This window comes from Impatiens glandulifera, chromosome 6 (genome assembly GCF_907164915.1).
Source record: "Impatiens glandulifera chromosome 6, dImpGla2.1, whole genome shotgun sequence".
NCBI classification, from domain to species: Eukaryota; Viridiplantae; Streptophyta; class Magnoliopsida; order Ericales; family Balsaminaceae; genus Impatiens; species Impatiens glandulifera.
The window spans coordinates 33,921,093-33,928,864 of record NC_061867.1 but is presented as its reverse complement, the minus strand read 5'-3'; positions in this window follow the sequence as shown (position 1 = coordinate 33,928,864).

Here is a 7,772-nt window from a genome sequence, read left to right as displayed (position 1 = left end):
TGAAGAGCCACCAGTTACTCCTAATGTGAAGACAGCTTCCCAGTAGCTCAACAGCGATGCTATGTCTCTCTTCGTGAAGAAATTTGGCGACTTCATGAAGAAGAGCAACTCTAACTCAAGCTCTTCAAATTCAAATGATAATAAAAAATCCAAAGCTAATGTTAAGTGTTTTAACTGTGGCATTCTAGTTCATTACCAGTCGGAATGTCGAAAGCCGAAGCGTGATGAGAAGAAGAAGGACGAAGAAAAAGAGCTAAAGGCTCTTATGGTAGGGGACGGGAAGAACAGACGAAACTATAATGACTCTTACTTTTCATCCAGCGACAGTGATGAAGACGAGGTTTCTTGTTTCATGGCAAGAGAATAAGAAGAAAAAACTCATAAAACTGATGTGTTTGACTTCTCCTCTAAATTTTTTTTAAGTGAACAACTGGTAGCTGCACTATATGACATGGTCATAGAGTACAGAAAGCTAGAAGAATCCCTAAATAAAATAAAGTCTTCATCTAAAATGTCTCCACCTACTTTGTCTCAAACTCTAGAATTAAAAACTCTTGAAGATGACAAGATTGAGATCTCATCTGAGAATGAGATTCTCAAGGAACAGATTCAAACTATTTCTTCTGAAAACAAAAGGTTAAACTATGTTGTCAGTGCATGGACAAGGTCTAGAGAAGCTGTCAAATATCAGATTAGTCTGTTGAAACTTGTTGGATCTAAATCCGGTTTAGGATTTGATAGAGATGACCCAACCAGTCCTGCAAAAAGTTAAACTCAGCAACTGAAAAGCTTAATCCAATAATTTTTATGAAAGGGAGTTTAACTGAGATTGAACCTGATCCAATTCATGAAGAGTTAGCCTTGACGAATGAAATATCTTATGTTCTACCGACTGTTAGCTGGCTGAAAAATAAGTTAGATGCAGTCAGCAAGTCTTGCAATCTAAAACCTTACTCAAAGTCAAGGAGTTTTAAAAGAAAATCATCTTCAAAAGATAAGGGATCAGTGACTAGCAGGAAGACGTCTACTAAGTTAAAATCATACGCACTTATTACAACACAAAATGGGAAATCCATCAAAATAACTCAAATATGGATTCCTAAGGGACTGATTGATCGAGGACCCAATTGAATGTGGGTACCAAAGTTTGTAAATATTTTCTTGTGTAGGTGATACAGGAAAGCAACAGGAAGGAAGCATGAAGCATAATCTTCTGAGTATACACTTTAGAAGATAAACAATAGCCCTTGCCATTCCTGAGGACTAAGTGTTTTATGTTTTAAGATTTTTTTTGGTCTTAAGGACCTCAAAACATTCATTTATTCATTTTGTACATGCACAAAATGAGAGGGAAAATTTATTATGAAAATAAAGATACACGTAGACAAAATGCTTTAATCGGTCTATTAAACGAGGTCATCTAAGAGATAAAGCATGTACTTAGACATATTTTTACTTACACACTCTATGCATCTAAGTAATTATGTCTTGGTTAATAACCTGTGCGGTTAGATGCTGACGTCTAATAGACATTTAGACGTTTTTAAGACAAGAGCAATTGAAAGCTCGCGTCTAACCAAACACACGTCTAATACATGTTATTCATGCGTAATTAGACGTCTACGTTTAATAGACGTTAGACGTTTATGAGACATGTGATTAAACGCGTGCGTCTAATAGACCGATGCGTCTAATAGACGCTTAGATCTCAAAGATTGTAGCAGTAAGAAAAATGTCTAACTACGTGTGTATTAGACTGATCAAGGACAACTGTCCCACACGCCGTGTCATCTAATTTTCCCGCTCAAACATAAAAATAGTCATCTACGAATAACATGAAGACATGTGTCTTTTAAGTTAAGAGAAAATGACTTATATACCCCAAAATTAATTATGACTCTTTGAAAGGACGTCTCATATTAATTAATGGGTCATACCCCTAAGAAAAGTGACAGTTAAGCCATGCGACTCCTGGAAATCTATTTAAGGATATCGTGCATGAGATTGAAAAGTTTTTCTCTCTCAAATCTCTCAAGAACCCTAGATTTATTCGATCTTCTCTCTAAAAACCCTTGTTCATTTTGTGTCTGTTCATCTTCCTTTCAAAAATGGGCAACAAGAGAATCACCCTCGGACACTATACTTTGTAGGTGGATTTTCCTTCTGTGTATACATTCGATCAACAGGAGGTGGTCGACATGTTCAGATCTCTAGAATACTCTAGTCTCGGAAAGTATCTCGACGGCTCGTTCATATTCTACGAGAAGGAGTTCGGAAGTTCATTAAAATGGCGACTATGGTTGGCGATTCTATCATAGCAACAATGAATAATACAGTTATTTCTTTCAATGAGGCGTCCTATGCGGAGTTCTTTGAACTTCCATCGGAGGGCCATACGTTCAACCTGAATCTCCCATCAGAAATCACTACGGAAATGAAGACTGTTTTCTCACCTGACAGTTCAGAAATCAGATTGAACGGGAGTAAGAAGGTTCTTAAACCTCATTTCATATTGTTGAATGATGTTGTTGTTAAAGCTCTTCAATGGAAGGAGGGATCGTTTCATCTCTATAGTCAAGACCATTTTGACTATATGACGACCATTTCTAAGGGTATCTAGATCAACTAGGCTTCAACGCTGTTCTTGAACTTGTGTGCGACGATTGATCCCAAGAATAAGGAAAGTGTGAGCTTTGTTGCTCAACTTAGCCGTTTTCTGGAACATTTAAGGGTTCCCATGGGGGATTTCGAGCTGATTAACTCTTGCCGAGTGTTTAACGTCTTCACCGTTGCCAACACTCTCGTTCGAATGAAGAACTCCAAGGAGTCTTTATCTGGCGCGTCGAGCCAACAGACGAGTGGAAGATCCGTCACTCGTTCTAAACAACATGTGGCTTCTATTATTTCAACAGGATCCAAAAGAACAAGAACCGTGAACGAATCAGAAGCTAATTCTACTAGCCAGAAAAGTTCTTCGAAGAAGGACTCTAGAATAGTTGATTCTAGAGTAAAGTAAGGTCCATTTGTACTTGCTGCTATTTCGATGTCTCCCCTGTCTCCTCTCGCGAGCCAGTTGAAAAAACCAGCAAAGTCCTCCGTTTTAAGAGGAGAAAAGTCAAAGGCACCTAGGGGGTCTACGTCTTTCAATGCCTCGTCCAAGGTAACCCCTACTCAATCTCAGGCCGAAGTGCCTAAGTTTAATGTTCCTGTGGTGGAACAAGATTTGTCTATCTTTGTTCCTTTAGTGGAACATGTTGTCGGGCCAACTGTTGAGCCAGTTGGTCCAAATATTGAGAATATTGACAAGATTCCATCTCATGTCCGTCAACCCGATCCAGTAGTTGCTGAAGCTACAGTTTCTGTCGAACTAGAACAAGGTGTTGTTCTTACCCTTGTTGTTGGTGTTGTATGTGATCAAGCTCTTTCTGTGCCAAATGAAGAGCCTCCTGTACCCAAACAAGTTCAAGTAGAGTCCTGTGTGACAGAAAAAATAGTCCAGTCTGAAGCTTTGCCTGGGCTCTTTGTAAAGCCTCTTACTCCTAACGAGATAATGAGAGCTACCAGAAAAGCTGTTGGAATAACCATTGGGAAATCAAGGCCTACTCCAAAACCTGTTGAGGTTATTGGAAAAGGAAAGACAATTGCAACCGATTCAAATGAGGAGGTCTCAGAGGCAATGTGTATCGTTAACCTTATGATGGATCAGGCCAAAGTAAAAGTTGTTGAGAAGATCAAGATCTTCGATACATGGGTTATGAACAGAATGTCCTATAATTATGATCATGTCATCAAGGAAAAGGTATAAGCGGGCAATGGTTGAAGCTGGTCAACACTGAAAAGAGAGTCCTGAAATGGGCTAAAACTTCGGAAGTCTATGAAGCTCTAAAGAGAAAGGAGCTGGTTGAAGCCAATATGAGAGGTCAGGCTCTTTTTCCAATCCTCCAAGCGATAAAAGCCAACTTCAATCCATTGGAAAGGAATGTTGATGCAGAGTAGAAGGCTCTGAAAAGACTTGATGAAATCATGTAGGATTATATCTCTATCGTTCTAAGGTACGTTCATGAAGCAGACTTCTCCGGGGTAAATACTTTCGGAAACTCTTTAGATGAAGATGATCCGATGCAACTCTCCGATGATTGTGATTTTATTCTTCCGGAAGATGAGCAAGTCGTTGCTCATCTCATTGAACTGGGAAGCCTTTCTTTTGAAGAAAAATGTCTAATGGCTCAACCCAGAATTGAACAGACTATGGGAACATGTTCAACCGGATCCAATTATTGAAGAGGAGGTCAATATCGGACCATCTCAACCGATTATAGCCTAAGAAGAAGAAGTGTTGGAATCTCTATTCTCAAATTAGAGGCATCTCTAGAAAAGGAGGTTGAAGCCAGTCAGCCCATTGAAGCACATTCTGAGGGGGAGCCCTCAAAAGACAATGAATCTGATAAGAGTTCTTCCTCTGAGGGGAAACAAGATAATAATGATACATCTTACGAAATTTCTGAAGATTCTCCTCGACCAACTCCGTTGATTACAGCTGTAAACGTTCATGATAATGTTGTTGACCTTCCTCTTCACTCCGACGGTACGTCTGATCAGATTCACAAGATGTGTGAAGATATTATGGGTGATGAAGAAAAGAATAAAAGTGATTTTGAGAAGGATGAACCAGAGAAGTCCCTGCAGGTTCACACTCATATCAGTCTCATTCGGACCGCTCCTACAGATTCTCAAGAAGTTTCATCAAATGAAGGAACATCCGCTAGTTGTGCAAAGCTTCTGAAGTCTATGACAAAAATGATGAGAAATTTTCAGAAGACTGTTGATGATTTGCAATCCAAAATGGTGAAAATTGTAAAGAATCAGAAATAAAACAAGAAGGAATTTGCCTCTCTCGTTAAAACTCATCAAGAAATGGAGCAAACCATGAAGAGGAACACGTATGAGATCAACATCCTCAACAAAACCTACACCAAATTCGAGAAGAATCTATTCAAACGGCAATCCGATATGTATAATTGCGAAAGGGAAATTAACATTGAACTTCATCAAGAAGTTATGGCTGGTGTAAGTTTGCTTCAAAGTCAAATGGTTGAGGTACATTTTCATATGAGTAGAGCTGATGTTGAGCGATTGGAACAAGATAATTCCTTCGCAAGACAAATTCAGTACATTGAAGATGCTGAAGCAACTGCCAATAAAGAGAAGAACCACATTTCTTGTGGAGATGATAATGTTAAAAAGGGGGAAGGAAGTTCTAGAGGCGGTGGTAGCAGTAAAGGTGGTATTTGAACCGGCACCAGATCGAAGATAAAACCAACTGATGAAGGAAGTTGTAGGCCAACCAAAAGAGGTGGAGGTCGCAGCGGTTGTCGTGTTGGTGGAAGCGGCGGAAGAGGTGGTCGCGGTGGCCGTCCTCTCCCTCCATTTCAAAACCTTCTGAGCAGTGAAGGATTCAACTACCCAATCGTGAAAAAAGAAGATCAATAATCTCTCCTCTTCTAAACTATCTTCTGTTGGTTTGTGAACTTGGTTTTTTAAACTTGGTTTTTGGAATATTGGTTATTGGAACCTATTTCTGTAGTTTGCGAACAAGTATTATTCTTTCTTTAATTGGATGGATGTTTATCTAATCATTTACGCAAAGTTTTAACATCATCATCAAAATGGGGGAAATTGTGGGTCAAATTATTTTGACTATGGGTCAAATCATTTTGACTAACGGAATTTTGATGATGAACTTGTGTAAAACTTAAATAAGAAGGAAACAAAGCCGTCTAATTTTTTTGTGCAGGTGCATCAAAACGTGCTAAGTTTGACTTAGTTTGAATTTGGTTCATTAAACGTATTGTTTATCAGACGTAGTTAGACGTGTAGTATAACAGATACATAGTTAGACGTGAAGTCTAACAGTTACATAGTTAGACGTGCAGTCTAACAAACGTAGTTAGACGTGCAGTCTAACAGACATAGTTAGACGTGCAGTCTAACAGATACGTAGTTAGACGTGCAGTCTAACAGATACGTAGTTAGACATGCAATCTAATAGATACATAGTTAGACGTGTAGTCTAACAGATATGTAGTTAGATGTGCAGTCTAACAAGTACGTAGTTAGACGTGCAGTCTAACAGATACGTAGTTAGACGTACAGTCTAACAGACGTAGTTAGACGTGCAGTCTAACATATGAAAGTTAGACGCAGGGAGTCTAACTCCTTCAGATTAATATGAAGGGATACGTAGTTAGACGTATCATCTAACTCCATTAGACTTGGTGGTCTAATGGATCCTGATATTAGACGGAGGCGTCTAACTTCATTAGACTTGGTAGTCTAATGAAGCACGTCAAATGTCTCGCTTTAGCAGTTGCTTGAAGTTAGCATCCGTCTACCCACGATCAACTAGTTGTACGCTACTCCTGCTCCACTAATCCGTGCAGATCAGTACGGCGGCTAGTTACATCCAATCAATTAATGTCACATAAGCAAATATTCTTCCCACTACTTGTTTCTTGCAGTACAATCCTAGAAGAATATTCGGCGCACTACCAGATTGGTACGCCCATGATCTTTGTGCACAGTGTCTGTTGTACTTATGTATTATGGAGGCTTTCCAATGGGTGTTTTTCACGTGTCATTATAGAAGATTCGACTATTGATACTTGTTCTCTATTTAAAGATCCTCAAGGACAACAGACAAAGATATAGAAGATACACGAATGAAGAAGCAAAACTTGCGAACTTACAATCGATCTTACGAATTGCTTTCTTGCTTACTGTGTTTGTACATCAAGAGAGAGAGAGAATCAAAGTATTGTCTATCTGAGTGATATTCTTCAATATACTGTAAGTTGAACAGAGTCTGTTCTGTTCAACAGTGAGCTAGCTTTGAAACTGTATTTGATTCTAAGAAAAGTATAGTGAATCCTTCCGGTGGTTGGAAGAATGGGTGATGTAGGAGAGTTTTGCTCCGAACATCCATAAACAACTCTTTGTGTCATTTACATTCTATCATCTTCTCCTTCATCAGTTCTTAGCTTCAAACCTGAGCAAATATTTCTGCACTTGAATCGCTTCAAGAGTTTGCAAGGGTTTGTGAAGAATAGAAAGTGATATTAATCCCTAATAGGATTTCTATCAAACCGTTTTCCAGAAGTTGTCATCAATAGTTAGACCCCTATCTCTATTGGTGCCACCGATCCTTTCATGGATGCATTATCTTTATGGTGAAAAGTCCCAGATCTTCACAGATCATCAAAGCTTGAAGTATTTGTTCAATCAAAATGAGCTTAATATGAGACAAATGCATTGTCTAGAGTTGGTTAAAGACTATGATTGCAAAATTGTTTATCAACCAGGTAAAGCCATTGTGGTAGTAGATGCATTGAGCCGTAAGTCAAGCACGATGAATCAGATTACTACACATCCAAACTTAGTTTTGAAATTTGAGAGGCTGAACCTGGCAGTGATAGAGCCAAAACAAGAGTGTATCCTAGCAACTTTGGCTATTGTTCCAGATCTTATTGATAGAATTCGGTTGGGTCAAGCTCAAGATCCACAACTAACTCTTTGGAGGCAAAGGGATGAAAAGAAAGGCACCTCTTTGTATACAATTAAGAACGACCTGGTCTATCACAAGAACCGTTTATGGGTACCATCTGTTGAATCATTGAGACAAGAAGTATTAGCAGAAGCACATTCTACTCCCTACATTATTCATCCAGGTAGTACAAATATGTTTAAAGATCTGCAGATGTTATACTGGTGGCCAG